At 33.0% G+C, this 22,280-nt stretch overlaps 1 protein-coding gene across 2 annotated transcripts in view; it reads right to left on the reverse strand.

The window, feature by feature from the left end:
* Nucleotides 1–22,280, reverse strand: part of LOC108041495 (unconventional myosin-VIIa) — a 1,185,777-nt gene that overhangs the window by 1,157,090 nt on the left and 6,407 nt on the right. The window lies entirely within an intron of this gene.

Genomic DNA, 22,280 nt, shown 5'->3' on the forward strand with positions numbered 1-22,280 from the left:
ATGGCTTGATCGACTCTCCTGGTGATGTTGATCAAAAATATATATACCTTATAAATGTCTCCTTCCCTGCGTTGCAAACTTTTAACTGAAAATAAAACACCCTTTGCAAGGGTATAAAAACACAAAATTGGGCATCTTAAAAGTCTGCGCTACATTGTCTCTTTTCTACTCGCGTTAACCTTAACTTTTTTTAAACTTTCACGTTTAAATTGTTTTATAAGTTATACAAAATGAAGTTTAACATGTACAATGACGTCAGAGCTAGCAGATAAATATACTTTACCGCCAGTACCATCTACTAGAGGCATATTTGTTATAAAATTGATAGTCGTGGAGTTCGACTAAGATAGTGTTCTTCTTGTTAAGATAATTAATAATTATAATTAATAATAGAAGCTATACCGTTTCAGGCAAACATTTGAAATCTATAGACTTTTTTTATTTGTGTACGCAGATCAAGTTTGAAAATACCGCTGATCAGGGTTTTCTTTATTTATTTTTATAAAAATTTTTGTATTTATCACTGTTGTTGTATAATTTAATGGTTTTCTTTCATTATCTAACCAACACCATAAATTTTATCAAAACCGGAAGACTATAGTATACGGTTTTACGCTGTATATTACCGCAGTGCACGCTAATAACGTTTCGTTACTCTTAATTGTTCTTGAGAACTCCAGCGTTTGAATCTCTAGCTTAGTTCGCCCGATCACATTAAATACCACCACTCTGCGTGTTTTGTTTTTGTGTATGCTGCCATAAAGTTGCGTCTAAGACTTACTTTAAATCTTAGCTGGCACTCCTATAAACATTAAGCTTTTCAAATTGTATGTTATGTCATCATGTATTGGCGATTTTATTATAAAGGCATGACTTTACTAGACAAACAAGAGAGAACGCTATAGTCGGGTGCCCCGACTATCAGATACCCGTTACTCAGGTAAAGGGAGTGCGAGGGAGATGGAGATAGAAACTTTGATCACGCATAACTTTTTAACGAATGGTCCGATTTGAAAAATTTCTTCTACATTTCGAAAGGTATTGATAAACACAATAAAACTGCATTTTTACTTTTCCGAAATATTTAAATTTTTTAAATTGTATATAAGCGATTGTGGGCGTTAAAGGGGGCGTGGCACCTTTTTGAAACAAACTTGCGCTGCGTAGGAACTCCTAGAATCTGCACGCAAAATGCCAATCTTCTAGCTTTTATAGTTTCCGAGATCTCAGCGTTCATACGGACAGACAGACGGACAGACAGACGGACAGACGGACAGACGGACATGGCTATATCGACTCGGCTAGTGACCCTGATCAAGAATATATATACTTTATAGGGTCGGAAACGCTTCCTTCTAGCTGTTACATACTTTTGCACGAATACAATATACCCTTTTACTCTACGAGTAACGGGTATAATTAGTTAACAATTCCCTAAACATAAAATAAAACTAATGAAAAATAATTGTAAAATGTTCAAATTTTTGATTTCGAAAATCAGTTTAAAAAAATCTAAGCTAAGAACCACTGTAATACACTTTTCATTAGACTTTGAAAGGCGTATTGTATCCATAATATTAAGTTTTGCGAAAAGCCAATGAAAATCATTAATAAAAAACATTTTTATCCATGAAAATATAATTTAATCTTCAACACCAAATATATTGTAAATAATGATACTATTTATTGTTATTATAAAAAAATCGGTTAACAATTTAAATACCGTAATAATAAAAATAAAATAATTTTTGATTTTTCCCAAAAAAAAATTACAAAATCGGCCGAAACTCCACGTTAGCCCATCACCAGACCAGTTTCCTAAGCGCAACCTAGGAGAATTCTTCCTGGACTAGGTAACAGCTTAACTTGATGTAGTGTTTATGGCACTTTAATGTGGGTGTCTCAGAAGAACAACTATACGATTTTCAGGTTATGATGTAATTTTCTTTTCTTTAAGCAGTTGTGGTCTCGCTGGAAACAGGAGTACCTTTGCCACGTCTACATTGCGGTTGATTAAGATGTATCGAGGACGGTAGAACAACTCACGTCCATTTGCTGTCCCTCTTTTGACTTTCACAATCCCAAAGTCGGAGCATTGTGGAACTGATTTTCTCGGCCAACTCATCAGTGAAATAGCAGGCATGCAATATTTTTCATGCGAAATTCAACTATTAGTTTGACTCAACAAATGTGTTAACATGGATCCAGAGCGAATATGCTGTTTTTGCGTCTCATTTTACGATAAAAATATACTTTTTGTTCCAAGGAATGCCGTCTATTTAAAACTACTGCAGGATTAGTCAAGTTCTCACTAGCCATTCATATAATACTAGTTGCCATACCACTACAACTAGGGCAGTATCCACATCCTCCGAAGGGGATAGTATGTTTAGCTAAGTTCTTAACTAGGTAGAGCACACAGCTTATAATTTAGTCTAAAATTGGAGTGCGAGTCATAATCATAATCGCTCACTCCGTTATTGCTTTTTTTCAATTTTTTCATTTGTTTGAATTGGGATTGTCGACTAAAAAACTCAGAAAGGCTGGGCAACAAGGAACGTATTAAAAAAACACTCCGAACAGACCAGAAACCTAGAAAAACTAAAGACCATAGTCTGGGAAAAAACAACTGCTTAAAATGTGTTAGATGCAAATTACAAATACGTTACCGAATGTATTTAAAAAAATAAAATCTTTATTAAATTAATTTCACTTAGACTTAGAATACAATTATTCTTAAACTTAATTTACGACTGCCCAAGCTTGAGTTGGTTCTCTTCCCTTGTTGCCTCGGGATCGAAGCTTTTAAAGTTTATCTTCGTAATTTTCCGAAGTCTTTGTTTCCGAAGTTAATTCCCGATTAAGATTGCTGTGATCAGCATGGAAAATTTGGAAGCGAACGCGATGCCTAAAAAAGAGCCTTCGCGGTGTTGGGATTCTTACGGATGTTTAGTCTAAAGTTTGGCTGGCCTTTGGCGGCTTGCTAGGGGGAATTTGGTTACGTCTGTCTCAAGCTTGGCTCGCCGTTTGCGAGAGTGGAAATGTTTATAAGATAAGTACCCGTCAGAACTCAGTAGCAAGCTCTGCCAAAATAAATTGTTTACAATATTAATTAGAATCTTTAATTAAAGTTATAGTTAATTCTCCCCCTCCTAAGATGAATCGTCCCGATTTATTACAAGTGTGCTGCGAGAGAGGAGATTCTATTGTTAAGTTCAGCAAATGTTATTTCTATATTATTTTCTGGTTCATTCTCTGTAATGGTTTCAATTGTATTTTCGGGTTCTGGGATTTCTATTTTTGTTTTGGTGCGTTTTTTTTTTAATTTGTTGTATTATTTTGTTTAAGATTTTGGGTGATTTGTATATGATTAAGGAGGTAATTATTAATATTAACAATATTAGCTCTAGGGGTATTTTTGTATTTCCGATTTTTAAAAATGGATTTATGATGTTTATGTTACCTAAACTTAATTCGGAATCGTTTGAGAAGATGTAGTCTGTGATCATATAATTATTATATTTATATTGTGTTATGTATTCTAACATCTTTTGCTTTTCATTAATGTATTTTACGTTATTAATGACGATGCTTTCATTAAATAAAATCAGAAATGCGTTTAATTTTGTCTCGTTAACAATGTTTTCTCCGGTGAGGAGAATGGCGCCGTCATCTAAATTTTCAAAGTTTTTATTTTATTCCCTAATTTTTGAACAGTTTGCTTTTTTTCCATTTAATAAATTTATGAAACAGGAACTCTCGTTAGAAAGTTTCAATAATTATTGAATATTTCTTTTTTATTTGTTATCTTATAAAATATTCCGTCTATTATTAATTTTCCATTATTTTGGGCAATTGCCCTTGATGTATACAAACTACAAATATTATTAATTATTGGGTATTTTATATATATTATAAGTAAATCTTGGTTTTTTACTATTTTGAATGTTGAAATGTCTAGTAAATCTGATAGTACAATTGGTTTATTTTCGTGTCTAAAGATTTCTTTTATGTTTTTTTCATTTAAAATTTTTGTATTGAAAACTAAAGTGATAGTATCGATTAAATTTTGAATATCGAGTGTAATTAATTTCAGACGATGTTGTCTTGCTTTTGTTCCTTTTTTAAAAATGATTGAGTCAAGGGTTTTGGTGATTATTTGTACTTCTTGAAATATTCGAGAGTTTATTGTAAGTTGTTTGTTATTGTTTTCTGTAAGTTCGTTAATTTTATTTTTTATTCTTATTAAGTCGTCATGGTCGGGTGTACCTGATAGCCACTTCCATACTGTTCCCAATTCGTTAATACCCCTTTTATTTCTAAAGGTAATAGGGACTTGAGGATTTTAGTAATGTTTAAATTTTGTGCAGTGTCCCATTCTAATTCAGAATTCAGACTTTTATTACTAATACTATTTTCAATTTGAATTATTTCTTTGTAAAAACTTAAATTAGTAATATGGAATAGATCGTCAAAGGAGTCGTAAGTCATTACATCGTTTTCGTTTTTAAGTAGTAAATACTCGTTGTTAGTGTAGTCAATAATTTCCGAGTGCCAAAAAGTAATCAAAATAGCGATGACAAATGGGATTTTCATCGTCTGTAAGAGATGAATTATTTAATATTATCTTTATGAATAACTCTTTTTTTATTATTAATTATTACTTTGTTTGGTAAGTTTTCCTGAACGACTTGTTTTTTGAATCTTGGACCTAGTTTGTTTCTTTCTCCGAATCTTTTTTCGAAAACTACTTCTCCTTCGTGAGAATTTTTTTGTAATTTATTTTTATTTTGATGATCTAACATTTTAATTTGACTGGTAAGTCACTATGATTTATTTTATTAAACAAGATGTCGTAAGGTTTTTAGTTTACCACTGAGTGAATTGTCAAATTGTAATTTTTTGCTGCTCTTATAATTATTTTATAATAATCTAGAAGGTGGTACTCGTCTTTAATACAACGAGCTATTTCTGTTAAGGTTGAATGAACTCTTTCAACTTGTCCGTTGGATGGGCTATGTCTAGGGTCTGTATAATGAATTGATATTCCAGAACGTTGTAAAAAGGATTTAAACTGTGCCGATACGAAACTCGGCTCGTTATCTGTCATAATTGTTTTTACCAGTGGAAATGTTTGAAGTAATTCGTATACTTTTGAGTCAATGTTCTTTTTGTTACTAATTTCTTTTACAACGAGGTATTTAGAGATGAATCGATGCAAGTTAAAAACGTTAGATTTTGTGCGTAATAAATATCAATATGTAAATGTTGACCTTCTATTTTTGGAATTGGAGCTTCTCCGATAGGGACTTGTGTTGGATTTCTGTTGTATTTATTTGTATTACAAATTTCGCAATTCGTGATATATTCCTTTAATTTTTTGTATAAGTTTGACCAATAGTATAGCCTGCTGATTTGTTTATAATTCTCATCTAATCCTCTGTGAGCTCGCCAATGGGTTTCCTCTATTATTATTGCTTTATCTTCGTTATTTGTTATATCTTGAACAAAAATTTTTGTATATAGAAATTTATTTGTAAAATTATCTTTTAGTGGATTTTGAATTTCGTACAATACTTCAGGGATGCAGTGGATTCCTGTGCTAATATTCGGTTGTAGAAATTCTTTTAGAATTGTAATTAAGTTTTCTGGTTGGTCATATTCGATGATATGCCTTCTGTTGTCGAAGACATTGATTTGTTCATGTATTGTAAAGTTTCCTTTTGCTAATAGAAGTTGTTGTTTCCACTGATTAAGGAGTTTTTTTGTTTCGTTAATTATATTATCAAAGCTGCTTTCGGCTGAATGTTGAGTGCCAGAATCCGTGGATTCTTCATTGTATTCTTCTGTTATATTATTTATTTCGATTCTAGAAAGGGCATCCGCTACTACATTAGTAGTACCAGGCTTATATAAATAATAATAACTCTTTTTCTATTATTAATTATTACTTTGTTTGGTAAGTTTTTCTGAACGACTTGTTTTTTGAATCTTGGACCTAGTTTGTTTCTTTCTCCGAATCTTTTTTCGAATACTACTTCTCCTACGTGAGAATTTTTTTGTAATTTATTTTTATTTTGATGATCTAACATTTTAATTTGACTGGTAAGTCGCTATGATTTATTTGATTAAACAAGATGTCGTAAGGTTTTTGGTTTGTCACTGAGTAAATTGTCAAATTGTAATTTTTTGCTGCTCTTATAATAATTTTAGAATAATCTAGAAGGCGGTACTCGTCTTTAATACAACGAGCTATTTCTGTTAAGGTTGAATGAACTCTTTCAACTTGTCCGTTGGATGGGCTATGTCTAGGGTCTGTATAATGAATTGATATTCCAGAACGTTGTAAAAAGGATTTAAACTGTGCCGATACGAAACTCAGCTCGTTATCTGTCATAATTGTTTTTACTAGTGGAAATGTTTGAAGTAATTCGTATACTTTTGAGTCAATGTTCTTTTTGTTACCTATTTCTTTTACAACGAGGTATTTAGAGTATGAATCGATGCAAGTTAAAAACGTTAGATTTTGTGCGTAATAAATATCAATATGTAAATGTTGACCTTCTATTTTTGGAATAGGAGCTTCTCCGATAGGGATTTGTGTTGGATTTCTGTTGTATTTATTTATTTATTTACAAATTTCGCAATTCGTGATATATTCTTTTAATTTTACCCGTTAATCGTAGAGTAAAAGGGTATATTGTATTCGTGCAAAAGTATGTAACAGATAGAAGGAAGCGTTTCCGACCCTATAAAGTATATATTTTCTTGTTCAGGATCACTAGCCGAGTCGATCTAGCCATGTCCGTCTGTCCGTCTGTCTGTCCGTCCGTATGAACGCTGAGATCTCGGAAACTATAAAAGCTAGAAGATTGGCATTTTGCATGTAGATTTTAGGAGTTCCTACGCAGCGCAAGTTTGTTTCAAAATGGTGCCACGCCCCCTCTGACGCCTACAAGCCACAAGCTGTGGCCACAGTTTTGATGCTATTATGAAAATTTTAATTGATCGTCAATACCTATCGATTGGCCTAATAAAAGTTTGCCACGCCCACTCTAACGCCCAAAAACTCATTAAACGCTTAAGTCTGGCTAGCGCCTACATTTCCGCCTTTCATGGCCCGGGTAGATGGCGCAATACAATAGCGCCATCTAACGGATGACTTTGGAACAGCCGGCCAAGGTGCTCAACAGAGTCAACGTTAATTCTCGATAAGGATTTCTATTAAAGGAAATTGCGATGGTTTTCATTTTCAATACCGAACTATATCCCAAGAACTATGCAAATGAAATCAAGTTAGTCAAATTGGAGGTCTGAGTCAAACAATGGGGTATGTGTGTATGCTAGTGCAGGACAAAAACTGCCTGCGCTAAAGCAGCGCTGGTGCTGATGCTCGTGCTGTAAAGCTGCCAGCGCTAAGAGAACGCCTAATTCAAATTGATAATTTGAACTTTTTGTCCTTTTTTCCTGTGGTCACTCTAATTCACATTATGTTAATGAAAAAATCTAAAGTTGTTTAGCTGAGTAACGGGTATCTAATAGTCGAGGCACTCGACTATAGCGTTCTCTCTTGTTTTTTGTATAAGTTTGGCCAATAGTATAGCCTACTGATTTGTTTATAATTCTCATCTAATCCTCTGTGAGCTCGACAATGGGTTTCCTCTATTATTATTGCTTTATCTTCGTTATTTGTTATATCTTGAACAAAAATGTTTGTATATAGAAATTTTATTGTAAAATTATCTTTTAGTGGAATTTGAATTTCGTACAATACTTCAGGGATGCAGTGGATTCCTGTGCTAATGTTCGGTTGCAGAAATTCTTTTAGAATTGTAAATAAGTTTTCTGGTTGGTCATATTCGATGATATGCCTTTAGTTGTCGAAGACATTGATTTGTTCATGTATTGTAAAGTTTCCTTTTGCTATTAGAAGTTGTTGTTTAAACTGATTAAGGGGTTTTTTTTGTTTCGTTTATTATGTTATCAAAGCTGCTTTCGGCTTAATGTTGAGTGCCAGAATCCGTGGATTCTTCATTCTCTTCTTCTGTTATATTATTTATTTCGATTCTAGAAAGGGCATCCGCTACTACATTAGTGGTACCAGGCTTATAAATAATTTTTGGGCTAAAACTTTCTATATAATTAAACCATCTTTTTAATTCAACATTTGGGTTTTATCCTAAATAGCGTAAGAGAGCAGTTGATGGTCCGTATGTATTTCTAGTCCTGATACTCCGTATAAATAATTTCTTAAGTTTTTTAGTGCCCAAACTATCGCTAGGTTCTTTTTTATTGGTAGCATAATTTCTTTCCGTTTTATTGAGTGTCTTAGATATAAAGGTAATTGGGTTTCCGTTTTAGGACAGCACTGCTCCTATAGCTAAATCAGAGGCGTCTGTTGTTAATGTAAATTTTTTTGTGTAATCTGGTTGAACTAGTTCTATGTAGCTAATTATTTATTCTTTTAGTTCGTTAATGGCCTGGATTGCAGTTTCGTCGAGAGTAATTGAAACATTTTTTGACATTCTCTTTGAAAATTTTCCATTGGAGCTTTCTAAAAATCTGGTTAGGGGTTTGGCAATGGACGCGTAATTTTTTACGAATTTTTTATAGTATCCTGTAAGTCCCAGGACGCTACGCAGCTCTCTGATATTTTTGGGAATAGGATATTTCGGTATGGTTTCTATTTTTTGGGGGTCGGTTTTAATAACGTTTTGTGATACTACATATCCTAGAAATTATGTTTCCATTTTAAACAAGAAAGGAAAGCTAACTTCGGGCGGAGCCGAAGTTGATATACCCTTGCAGAATATTCTATAAATTATATTCTCCCAAATTATTCATATGATGCATTCTTAATACTCATAAAAAGTCCCAACTTCCCAACTTTAAAAACACCAAAGTTATGTCATTTCCAATCGTTCAGTTATATGGCAGCTATAAGATATAGTCGGCCGATCCTTATGAAATTTGGTAGGTCGGATTGATTGGCCAAAAATAAAACCCATAGAAAATCCTAACTTCCTAACTTTACAAACACCAAAGTTATGGCACTTCCGATCAATCAGTTATATGGCGGCTATAGGATATAGTCGTCCGATCCTTATGAAATTCGGTAGGTCGGATTAATTGGCCAAAAATAAAGCTCATAGAAAATCCCTTCTTCCTAACTTTAAAAACACCAAAGTTATGGCTTTTCCGATCGTTCAGTTATATGGCAGCTATATGATATAGTTGCCCGATCCGGCTCGTTCCGACTTATATACTACCTGCAATAAAAAGACAACTTTTGGGAAAGTTTCAAGCAGATAGCTTTAAAACTGAGGGACTAGTTTGCGTAGAAACGGACGGACGGACGGACAGACGGACGGACAGACGGACAGACGGACATGGCTATATCAACTCAGGAGGTGATCCTGATCAAGAATATATATACTTTATAGGGTCGGAAATGTCTCCTTCACTGCGTTGCAAACTTTTGACTGAAATTATAATACCCTCTGCAAGGGTATAAAAAACCAATACAAAATCCCAATTTCCTAACTTTAAAAACACCAATGTTATGGCATTTCCGATCGTTCAGTTATATGGCAGCTATAGAATATAGTCGACCGATCCTTTTCAAATTTGGTAGGTCAGATTGATTGGCCAACTATAGAACCCATAAAAATCCCAACTTCCTAACTTTAAAAACACCAATGTTATGGCATTTCCGATCGTTCAGTTATATGGCAGCTATAGAATATAGTCGATCGATCCTTTTAAAATTTGGTAGGTCAGATTGATTGGCCAACTATAGAACCCATAAAAAATCCCAACTTCCTAACCTTAAAAACACCAAAGTTATGGCATTTCCGATCGTTCAGTTATATCGCAGCTATAGGATATAGTCGACCGATCCATATGAAATTGGGAACGTCGGATTGATTGGCCAAAAATACAATCCATAGAAAATCCCAACTTCCTAACTTTACAAACACCAAAGTTATGGCATTTCCGATCAATCAGTTATATGGCAGCTATAAGATATAGTCGGCCGATCCTTATGAAATTTGGTAGGTCGGATTGATTGGCCAAATATAAAACCCATAGGAAATCCCACCTTCCCAACTTTACAAACACCAAAGTTATGGCATTTCCGATCAATCAGTTATATGGCAGCTATAGGATATAGTCGGCCGATCCTTATGAAATTTGGCAGGTCGGATTGATTGGCCAAAAATAAAACCCATAGAAAATTCCAACTTCCTAACTTAACAAACACCAAGGTTATGGCATTTCCGATCAATCAGTTATATGGCAGCTATAGGATATAGTCGGCCGATCCCAGCCGTTCTGACATATATACTGCGTGCAAAGGAAAGAAGGGTGTGTGCAAAGTTTCAATTCGATATCTTTAAAACTGAGAGACTAGTTCGCGTAGAAACAGACAGACGGACAGACAGACGGACAGACAGACGGACAGACGGACAGACGGACATGGCTATATCAACTCAGGAGGTGATCCTGATCAAGAATATATATACTTTATAGGGTCGGAGATGTCTCCTTCACTGCGTTGCACACTTTTGACCAAAATTATAATACCCTCTGCAAGGGTATAAAAATTGGGATTTTGCTAGTGATATTTTCATATTGGCCTCGTGTAGAATGTTAATTATCGAATTGAGGTCATTTAAATGTGTTTTGAGAGAGTGAGAAAAAATAATTATCGTCCATGTAAACATGACAGAATTTTCCAATATGTTCTCTAAGTATATCGTCCATTGCTCTCTGGAATATTCTGGGCGCATTTGTAAGCCCGAATGGCATTCTTATTAATTCGTATTTTCCGTTGTAAATGGAAAATGAAGTTTTTTCTACGTCTGATTCTTTCATCAAGATTTGATGGAAACCTGATTCTAAGTCTATCGTACTAAAATATTTAGCCTTTCCTAGGTTAGATAAAATAACTGACGGATCCTGCATGGGGTATCTATCCGGAATTGTGTTGAGGTTTAATTTTCTAAAATCAATGCAGAGTCTGTGTTTGGGGGTGCCGTCTTCATTGGTACCTTTCTTTGATAATACAATCATAGGCGAATTATAAGGGCTTTTGCTGGGTCTAATGATTTCGTCTTCAAGCATACGACTTATTTCCTGATTCACAAACCCATTTACTGCTTGTGAATTTGGGTGCTGTCTTGAATAAATTGGTTTGACATTAATTGTGTCTATCTCGCATCGAACATCTGTCCGGAATGGAAAATTCGTATTTATTTCTGAGTGTACTTTTTTTTATTGTATTTACTATTTTTTCTGTATAATTGGTTATTATTGTTTCGTCTGTAGTGTTTTCTAAACTATTAATATCGAGGATATTGTCGAAGTTGCTAGCTATATTTTCCTCTTCTGAAATGTTTATTTTGTTTATGTCGAGTTTGACATCTATTGCGTGGTCGGAATCTGAAGATCCCAAACTGTTTGATTCATCTGTGTCGGAAATATTGTCCCACACTGATTGTGTCAGAATTGACATTAATGGCTTGTTCGGGTTTTATATACCCCAAACCAAAGACCAATATAATCACTAAGATGCGTAACGCCCATACATTGGTTTTGCAATATGCAGCTCGTTTTTTGGTGGCGACGAAAATTCCGCTCTCTCCGCTCGCACAAAGTTGAGAGCGTAAAAATCTAAAAATAGAATTGCACAAATAAGGAAGTGCGTATGTGCGCGTATTTGTTTGAGAAGACGATTTTCGTCCAGAAATCATTTCTGGACTAAGAAACTAATTGTGTGTCAAAAGAACTTCTATGATTGAACAGGATGATTATTTAAATTGCATTTATGTATATATGGCAATGAAGCTTGATGCAAAACTTTTTTATATAACTTAAAAATTAATATCTGCATATTTAATTCAAAGTTTCGTTTTACATATTTAAATTAAAGCTAATAACATAACTTTTAATACAAAAAATATAAAACTGCTTGATTAAATTTAAAAATATTTCAATAAAGTTTTATAAATTTGAATATACTAGGATTGTTAAACAAAAACAAAGCGAACTATATTTAAATTTAATATATTTAAAGGATATTTAATTAAATATATTTCGCTTCTTTTTATCCATGGCTGTTTTTATTAACTTTAAAATGGAAATATTAAATGTAATTTTTATTCAAATATATTAAACTTTGATCTAATGACTTAAAATATTTAAAGTAAATACGAATAACATCATATCTAATATTATCAACCTGCACTTAAATCTATTCTTATTTACTCAAGCAGTTTTATATGTTTTGTGTTAAAAGGTATAATTAATTTAAATATATAAAACGAAAAATTTAATTTAATATTCAGATATTCATTTTTATTTATCCATCGTTTTTTTTTTTGTATACCTAATAAATATTTAAAGCTCATATTATTATTTTATAAAAAGTTAAACTATTTATAATATTTATAATTGAATGCTTAATTATAAAACTAAGCTACAAGATATCCTATTTATATTTAATATTACGTACATACATATTTATAACTTTTTTCCAAGTTGTCGAAAGCGTTTTGTTATATTTTTTTGAATGTTTTTTCGGTGCCATTTTATAATATAAAAATACCACATATTTTTTAATCCATATATTTAAAATACAATAAATATAAAAATATTCATCCTGTTCAATCGCAAAATTTCTGAGGCTCCTAAAAATCGTTCACAAGTCGCATGCTGAATACCCTAATGACAATTATTCCAATGTGAAGTCATGTATGAAATAAATTATGTTATTTTTTTTCATACTTAGATATATTTGGTCATTGCTAAAAAGTATTATACATTATATACATTTGAATAATTAGTAACTAAAGTAAATATAAAGGCAATACAAAATAAGTATTTTTAATAATGTTATAATTTTAAAATAAAGAGTATATTTCGACAGCGCGCTGCAGCGAATTTCTTCGCTTGTGAATACATGTGCACACATACATTCGTTGACTGTCGCAGTATGCGTGCAAGGAGCGGCTGGCTTTTGAGCGCTCTCTCGCTGGCTTTTGGGCAGAGAGCGAAAAGCCAGTTGAAAAGCCAGCACAAAAAATTCGTGTGCAAAAAAATCGTATGGCGTTACGCATCTTGGTGTTTATATTGGTCTTTGCCCAAACTCTCTATGCTAGCTGTATATTTATTCGTAAAACTTTCATGGTTAAAATATCTATCTAGTATATATTTTTTTAGGGAAAGTATGGTTGTTTCATTGTTTGATTCTAATAAGTTTAATTTTTCCTCATAATGCAATTGTTCCGTTTTCCCATTATATTTCATTGTATTATTGCTTATGTCAATAACTGCTCCTATCTTTATTAGTAAATTGTATCCTATTATTAAATCTGGTTTTAAACCTTCTATTTCATAAAATATGTGTTTTGTTTGAAAAATTGTTATGTAGTGGTATATTTTAATTATTGAGTATCCATTGACTGTGGGTAAATGCCTTTTTTATATAACAGGCTCTAGCTCCTGTGTCTATCAAAATATTAAATTTTTTATTTATTTTCTTGTCCTGCCGAAAAATGTGTGGCAGGCCTATTGTTCTTCTAAAAAATGGTCCTCTTGAATATTATTTATGCGCATTTGTTTGTTTTTTGATTGAGCTGATGACTCAACTTGTGTGCGCTTAGCTGTTCTGCTTGTTGAAATGGTTTTCTTTCTTGGTTATAGGAGTTTGTTTGGCAATTATTATTTTTGTTTCGGTACTGCCAACCTTTGGGAAATGATTGGTTATTAGGATTATAATTTTTATTTTGGAATTGAATGCGGGCGTCCACTTACATTGGCTCACTCCTTTTTTGATAAGTATTATTCGCTTGTGTCCAAACATTATTAGTTGGGTTTGAATTGAACCGAGCGTTGTCATACTGATAGTTATTATGATTTTGATAACTATTAGTATTTTTATAGCTATTAGTAAGTTGATAGTTATTATTATTTTGATAACTATTATTTTGATAGCCATGTTTGTTGGTGTGTTGGTCGTTGGCATTTTGCCCTTGATAATTTTGATTATTATTATAGCCGCAATCGATTGCCCTGATTATTGTTGTCAAATTCGTGGGTTTTCGTTAAAGCGGCGTTGAGGAGTGCTAAAACGATAAACGAACTGTGCCCTCATCTGGTTGCTTTCAATTTCTTGCACTCTAGCTAATGCGTTTGGCAAGTCTGAAGGGTTAACGGAAAATAACATGCCGGAAATTATATAAACACCCTCAAGGCATTTTGCCTATGTCTGAGGTTTTTTTCTGTGGTTATGGGATTTTCTTTCCCGTAAGTCATTATGGTTTTATTTATTAGTAAAGTTAATTTTTTATTAACCAAATTATAAAAGTCCATAACTGAGAATTTATTTTGTGTAAGGACGCTTAGTTCCTGTTCAATTATGTGGATAGGTCTTTTGTCGCTAAAGACGAAGTCGAGCCTGGCTAAAATTGCGTCAAGGTTTAACACTGTTCCGTGATTTGTTAAGGCATCATTTGCCTTTCCTGTTATTTTATTTCTTAAAATGGTTAAAGCTACTAAATACCTGTGGCTTTTACGAACGTATAATCCCATTGCGGTTTCAGCGGCTTCCCGCCAGCCCACATAATTTTCTAAACTTCCGGAAAACTGGGGAACGGATTTTACTACCTCCAAAGTTTCGTCGCATGTTATGTTATCGTCAATCTGTTCGACTTGATATTCGGTTACTAAATTAGCTCTTGAGTCTAACAGGGTATGTAAATTTTTTATTTCGTCTTGTAAAGGGGTTACATTGCTAGCAATCAATCTGACTATTAAGTCTGTGGTTAATGTTTGTTCGGGTGTTTGTTTGTTAGCGCTTCGGCTAGTCGACGGACCATTTGTATCAGTCATTTTAAAATTTTGTAATGCGTTTATTAATTCTTCCAGGATTAATCCATCACTTTTAGCAAAATCTTTTTGTGTTTATTTATGAAGGTTATTTTTATATATATTGAATATTGTTTAGAATTGTAGATAATAATTTCTTTCTTATTTAAATATTTTTATAATGCTAATTCTACTCTCACGATTTGTTGTCTTCTGTTGTCTTTCAGTTCAATGATGGATTTTAGATCCTGGGTCTTCTTAGTCTTCTCTCAGTAATTTTGTTTTGTTCCTTTTCTTGGTACTTCTTGGTTTGATCAAATTGTTTTTTTGTTTTCTTGTAGCTTTTTGTAGCTTTTCGTATGTTTTTTATTTGTTTTCATTAATTAATTTTTTTATTTTGTTTTATTTTATAAAAAGAAATTTTATTTTTTTTTTTGTTTTTTTTTATGATTTATATTACCTTTTAGGAATATTAACAATGTTTATGTAGTTTTGGACTTTTTTATATTTGTGTTTTGTAAATTTAAATAATAAATATATATATATAATATATATATATATATTAATATATTAATATATATATATATATATAATATATATGTATAATATATATATATATATATATAATATATACAAAAAGTGCAAAACTTAAATATATATATATAATATATATATATATATTAATATATATATATATATATAATATATATATATATATTATATTTTTTATATTTTGTAAATTTTTTTTTTTTTGAATGGTTAATATTTCTGTTTAGAAATATTTATTATTTTTTGTAGTTTTGCACTTTTTGCGATTGTTTATTTTCCTGGATAATTTATATTGAATATTTTGTTGTAATTTTTCACTTTTATTATTTGGCGTATTCTGGCCCTTTTTTATTTCTTTACTTTTAAGTGTTGCACTTTTAATTGTGTTTTTTAGAATTTCACTTTAGTAGTTTCTTAGCAAAATAATATTTGCACTTTATGCTCTGGTTTTTTATTTGGTACGTTTTGTTTTTTTTACATAGAAACCTTTTTCATTTTCGGGTCTATGATTTATTTTTATGGGAACACTCGCGAATATCTTTTATTTCATTTCGATATTTTTTACAGCGCGGGCCCCACGTTGGGCGCCAATTACAAATACGTTACGGAATGTATTTAAAAAAATAAAATCTTTATTAAATTAATTTCACTAAGACTTAGAATACAATCATTCTTAGACTTAATTCACGACTGCCCAAGCTTGAGTTGGTTCTCTTCTCTTGTTGCCTCGGGATCGAAGCTTTTAAAGTTTATCTTCGTAATTTTCCGAAGTCTTGGTTTCCGAAGTTAATTCCCGATTAAGATTGCTGTGATCAGCATGGAAAATTTGGAAGCGAACGCGAAAAAAAAAGAGTCTTCGCGGTGTTGGGATTCTTACAGATGTTTAGTCTAAAGTTTGGCTGGCCTTTGGCGGCTAGCTAGGGGGAATTTGTTTACGTCTGTCTCAAGCTTGGCTCGCCGTTTGCGAGGGTGGAAATGTTTATAAGATAAGAACCCGTGAGAACTCAGTAGCAAGCTCTGCCAAAATAAATTGTTTACAATATTAATTAGAATCTTTAATTAAAGTTATAGTTAATTTGCACAAGTAAAGATCGGAAATGAGATTGCTAAATGCGTTCAATACTTCTACAAGAATGGACCAGAACGTAAGCAAAGGCTTGCATATTCAGAATCCAAAATTGCGGTAACTGATAAGTTAGCTTTCAAGGCGCAAGGAGTACTTAAGGGGTATATACCTTTTTCATTTTCAAAAAATCGAAAATTTTTTTTTTGCTTTATCCTAAAGAACAACTTTTTGAGAACATTTCACAAAACTTTTTATAGAGATTTTAGCAGTAGAAAGAAAGTTACAGCGGTTATAGCCGCGCGCCTCGAAATTTGAAACAAACTTGAAACTTTAAACGCAAATATCTCAAAATGGTGTTTTCTGAAAAATGGCTTTGCGGTGATATGGATTGGAGAAAAAATACTGAACCGATTTTCTTAACATTTTTTTCTAATTGTTCGTAATGAATTTTATGAGTACTTGAACGATCGATTTTTTATGTAAAAATATTTATTTCGCCGAAATATATACTTTTGTAAGAACTCTACCGTCCAAAAACTTCATTTTTTGCATAAATCGTTCCCGTATGCACAAAACAAAAAAAAAGTTTAAAACTTTCGTTCTAGTACAGGATATTACTCTAAACTAATGAAATATTTTTATTTTTACGGTTTCAGTTGACCCGTTCGTCCTGGGGAATTATCACCGCAAGGCTCTTCCACAAAAAGGCGTTTATAGGAAACAGCCACCACTTAAAAACTATTAAATATTTTTTCACAAATTTTTGCATAAACATTGTCAACAATCTAAACTTTCAGAAAATATAATCATCCGTTTAATAAAAAAAACTGTTACATACAGAAAAAAACAAGAGAGAACGCTATAGTCGGGTGCCCTGACTATCAGATACCCGTTACTCAGGTAAAGGGAGTGCGAGGGAGATGGAGATAGAAACTTTGATCACGCATAACTTTTTGACGAATGGTCCGATTTGAAAAAGTTCTTCTACATTTCGATAGGTATTGATAAACACAATAAAACTGCATTTTTACTTTTCCGAAATATTAAAATTTTTAAAATCGTATATAAACGATTGTGGGCGTTAAAGGGGGCGTGGCACCTTTTTTAAACAAACTTGCGCTGCGTAGGAACTCCTAGAATCTGCATGCAAAATGCCAATCCTCTAGCTTTTATAGTTTCCGAGATCTCAGCGTTCATACGGACGGACAGACGGACATGGCTATATCGACTCGGCTAGTGACCCTGATCAAGAATATATATACTTTATAGGGTCGGAAACGCTTCCTTCTAGCTGTTACATACTTTTGCACGAATACAATATACCCTTTTACTCTACGAGTAACGGGTATAAATACAAACTTTTATATTTTTTTCGACAAAAAAAGTATATACCCCTTAAAGCTCGCATAGGACTTTCGATGGCCCTATTAAAACTACAGTAATTTATTAATTAAGCTGCGATAAAAACTAAATTACATGGGCCAAATCTAACACAATAAATTATTTTGTATTGACCAGCACAGAAACCGCAGTGGTGTAAGAAGAATAGAAGAATTATTGAAATTTGCTAAAGAATAAAATAAATTTAACGAACAGCAAAGTGACGCATTTAATAGACTCTGAAATATTCTGCCATCAGAAGATGTCACTCTCAAATACCCGGACGTCTAGAAACTGTTCGATCTGACTACTGCCACAAGACACAAAACCCATAACCATGAGATCCAGAACTCTTAAAGACTGCGAGACCCGTTATTCAACAAACGCAAGAGAGTTGCTCTACATAGTCTGGGCTTTAGGAAAATTAAGGCAATACAAAATGCACATACGAATCTTTACAGACTATAAGCCGCTAACGTTCGCTGTCTCGGACTGGAACCCTAATGACAAATTAAAGCGTTGAAGGGCATTTATAGATGACTAAGGTGCCAAAGTTATATACACTCCTGGCAAAGAGAATTATGTCGCCGACGCCCTTTCTTTACTTACACGATAAAAACAACCCAGAAACCATTGAATTGTTTAAGAAACCAATTGGTCCTAGAAGAGCAAAATCATTCCCTTAGACTATACTTCATACATTTCGGAATTAAATCCCGTCATATGATCCATTTCATAAAAAAATCTTTTAAGAAACTTTGAAATCAATCTACAACCCAAAAGTTGTAAACCCTATTTATTGCAACGTTGGCCAGCATTCAGCATGCGTTATAGCCACATTTTTCAGATACCAAATTTGGCACTGCAAGAACTTTGTATCAGATATTTCTGATGAAAGCGAACCGATCGAAATAATTTCCGCAGAGCACAACCGTGCCGCTAATACTTATTGCAGCTAACAACGTGGACAGCACCCGCTCAGTGGCAGCCATATTACCCAGCGGGCCACCTATCAGTGCGACGCCACCAGCGGCTATCCAGGAGCGGCACGGTTACTGGGCCACTGACACCTACTAAAGCTACAACATGGACAGCAACAACGTCACCCACCTGGACACCAAACGATGCCAGGGCAAGCCGAAGTTTATACACCCTTGCAGTTATTACAAATTGACAACATTTTGATTTCTATGCCTATATTACGAAAACAATGAAGCTATATCGATTTTGCGCTGCATTTTGCCATCGTATCTATAGCAGTTATATGATATTGTTTTCCGATTTTTATTTAATTAAAACCGTAGTTCCATAATATTTAAAAATTACCAAATCCCACAAAACAAAACAAAAAGTAATAATTTTTTTAAATTTTTTTTCTGATTGTTCCTTTGGCAGCTATATGATATAGTCGCCCGATCCGGCTCGTTCTGACTTATATACTACCTGCAATAGAAAGACAACATTTGGGAAAGTTTCAATCAGATAGCTTTAAAACTGAGGGACAAGTTTGGGTAGAAACGGACGGACCGACGAACGGACGGACAGACGGACAGGGCTACTCTCCTGTTTTTGGGTTGTTCTCTTAAGCCGAGAACAAAACCTCTTTTTAGTGGCTGTGAGAGCGATATTTGTATTTTATGCTCAATGTTGCGTAACGCACAAACATGCGGTTCAATTCTGGAAAAACTAAGATAACACACAAAGTCAGGGACCTACCACCATTTTATTTGGTATTGTCGACTACGCAGATCTATTTTTGATAAGGTCGGATATCTGTTAAACTCATTGTTGTGCTAGACTCAAAGTATACCAAAGCTAAGGAAAGTACCATAGCTGAAGTAAAGACCAACGAAGGAGCTGGACAATTTATATCGAAATTAAGAACAACCGATCAAGTTTTTCCTCATCATCTTAAACCGGTTGCACAAAATCTACACAAACTTGACTGATACTCCGTTTTTTGCACGAATTTATAAAATGATAGAAGTAGAACTGAAAGATGTGCTGTCAAGCTCCGATCGAGAAGAAAATAAGACAACGATGGCATCGGTCATATTCAATAATTAAAACGATTAAAAAACACACCAAATTCTACTGGCGTAAACCTTAACTTTTTTTTAACTTTTACTTTAAATTGTTTTAGACTTTACTTTTAAATTGTTTTAGAATTTATTCAAAATTAAGTTAATCAAGAACAATGACGTCAGCGCTAGCAGATAAATTCACTTTAGCGCCAGTACCATCTATTAGGGGCATATTTGTTATAAAACTGATTAAAAAAATTACGTTTTTTGATAGTCGTGGAGTTCGACACTATAGTGTTCTTCTTGTTAAGATTCTTGTTTCTATACATTTTCAATTTAAAATATAGTGATTTGAAATAACGTTCAAAGAGGAATGAAGAGAACCAAAGATAAAAACAGACTTTATACCCGTTACTCGTAGAGTAAAAGTTTAGTTGTTCATGAGAACTCCAGCGTTTGAATCTCTAGCTTAGTTCGTCCGTTTACTAAAAATATTCTAAGCATTCTGTGACATCATTTCGTGAACCACTGTACTTTGAAAATAAAGTTTTTTTTGTGCTTAAATTTACTTTTCATTAGACTTTGAAAGGCGTATTGTATCCATAATATTAGTTTTCCGAAAAGCCAATGAAAAGCATTAACAAAAACATTTTTATCCATGAAAATCAAATTTTGGTTTGGATACTAAAATACAGAGAAGTTTAATCATCAACACCAAGTATGTATATGGTGAATAATAATACTATTAACATATCACAGCTTATTTGAACCAACCACTTCTTACTCCGCTTTCTCGGAACTCGTTGAACGAATTACGGGAATTCCTTTTGCTACATATGTCTTCATTCGTGTTCGAAGGAATTTGCTTCCTAAATTTTAGCCATAATTAGACACTGTCGAAGAACGGGAGATATCCAGCAAATAAGCTTTATAGGTAACTCTTTGAACACGTCATGGGCTTTTGTATCTTTGAAACCCTTTGAGTTAAGAACCTTAAAATCAACACATATAAAAAGTGCAAAGGATCCGTATCAGTTTTATAAGTTTGTTAACACCAATCTTACTTTACGAATTACGGGTATACAAGGTATAAAATAAAACCTCAAAATATATTGCAAAATTAAAATTTTCATATTTTTGATATAGAAATCTCGGGTAGCAATTTTTGATGGTTCCCGTTCCATCATTTCGTTAACCACTTTACATTGAAAATAAGGTTTTTTCCGAGACATTCTTTTTCTTTTCGTCAGAATTTCATAGGCGTATTAGTTAATTTTTGCGGAAAGCATTGACAGAAAAAAACCTTTTTTATAAAAAAAAAATTTGGTTTCGATAAATAACTACAGTGACACACAGCTTATTTGACCCACACCTAATTTTTAACATTAAACAGCTATAACTCCTGAACCATAAGAGATACCCATAAAAATAAAACGCAGAAAGGTTATCTTTTGTTTTAACTTAAAAAATATGTTTTCATTTATTTATTATAGCAAGGAACTTCTTAATGAAACAATAAAAACAAAAAATACTGCCTTTTTCAACGTCACAGCTTATTTGACCCAGTTCATCAAATTAATTATAAAAAATTGCTCATTGGACCCCAAAATATTACGTCATTTTCGCTAATGAGTAAATATTTTATATTTTTGGGTCCGAAGGACGTTCTTACGTATTGCGTAAAGCCAATACAGAGCTGCAGGACAAACATCTAAAACCCACCGTTAAGCATGACGGCGTACACGTTATGGTTTGGGCCTGTAAGTCCGCAGCAGGAGTCGGAAACCTTAAATTTATTGAAAACACAATAGATAAAAATGTTTATCTCAATATCCTTAAGGATAATTTACTCCAAAGTGCTGAGAAATTGGGAAAAAAACAGGGTTCTACCAAGACAATGACCCAAAGCAAAAGTCGAGTATAGTTCAATATGGGCTGGGTTATAATTGCCTCCATATAATGAAATCGCCAGCTCAGTCACCCGATTTTAATGTTATTGAGAATTTGTGGGCTTTGCTGGACTCAAAAATTCGGGAGCGCAATATTTCCAATAAAAATGACTTGGAAACGGCTTTGCTCTAAGAATGGGCTAAAATCACCCCAGAAACCACAAAAAAATTGGTCGAATCTATTCCCAATCGACTGAAGTCGGTTGTGGACCAAAAGGGCGGACATACCAAATACTAGAAGTTAAAAAAATATTTTTTTTGCAATTTTTTATAATTAATTTGATTAACTGGGTCAAATAAGCTGTGACGTTGAATAAGGCAGTATTTATAGTTTTTATTGTTTAATTAAGAAGTTCCTTGATATAATAAATAATTGAAAAAATATTTTTTAAGTTAAAACAACAGTTAACCTTTCTGCGTTTTATTTAATGGGTATCTCTT

The sequence above is a fragment of the Drosophila rhopaloa genome, unplaced genomic scaffold, assembly GCF_018152115.1.
Source record: "Drosophila rhopaloa isolate 14029-0021.01 unplaced genomic scaffold, ASM1815211v1 contig_190, whole genome shotgun sequence".
Lineage (NCBI taxonomy): Eukaryota > Metazoa > Arthropoda > Insecta > Diptera > Drosophilidae > Drosophila > Drosophila rhopaloa.